This window comes from Penaeus monodon, chromosome 27 (genome assembly GCF_015228065.2).
Source record: "Penaeus monodon isolate SGIC_2016 chromosome 27, NSTDA_Pmon_1, whole genome shotgun sequence".
NCBI lineage: Eukaryota > Metazoa > Arthropoda > Malacostraca > Decapoda > Penaeidae > Penaeus > Penaeus monodon.
Window position 1 is genome coordinate 26590395 of NC_051412.1, and position 422 is coordinate 26590816.

General features: G+C 27.5%; 2 protein-coding genes across 4 annotated transcripts in view; one reads left to right on the forward strand and one right to left on the reverse strand.

Moving 5' to 3' along the window:
• The window catches only part of LOC119590739 (F-box/LRR-repeat protein 7-like), a gene marked incomplete in the record, with an annotated part of 93152 nt that overhangs the window by 70621 nt on the left and 22109 nt on the right, over positions 1 to 422 (reverse strand).
• The window catches only part of LOC119590740 (zinc transporter ZIP13 homolog), a 62164-nt gene that overhangs the window by 4092 nt on the left and 57650 nt on the right, over positions 1 to 422 (forward strand). For all 3 annotated transcript variants that reach the window (XM_037939435.1, XM_037939433.1, XM_037939434.1), the window contains exon 2: positions 260 to 306. The gene's annotated coding sequence lies outside the window, so the exon portion shown is untranslated. The remainder of the gene's footprint in view (positions 1 to 259; positions 307 to 422) is intronic.

A 422-nucleotide genomic window follows, 5' to 3' on the forward strand; every position in this document is an offset into this window, starting at 1 on the left:
CTGCGTGTATATATGTATTTACATGAATTTTCATTTATCCATGAGATACATGAATAATTAATTATATTGGGTGACATAAAAATAAATCTAGACCAGCAGGTGTCATATCTCTGTCTTATTTTTATTACTTGATCTTGCTGACTGAGTATTGTTTCAGTGGTATTTACTGACTTTCTTTAGATATATTTATTGCAGTCTAAGAAATTTTATTATTTTCATTTTAAAAAACCTCTCTGCTAATTGAACTTAATGCCCACAGGTGTTTTAAAATGTGTGTGTTGTGAAAATTCTCTGGAAAGACCCAAGGTAAGTTTACAGCACTTATTTCTAATATTTAGAATTATCTAATCATTAAAGCTAATTACTGTATAATGTATGTATAAAGCAATTGAGGCGTAAAAATGTATTGATATGAAAAAAAA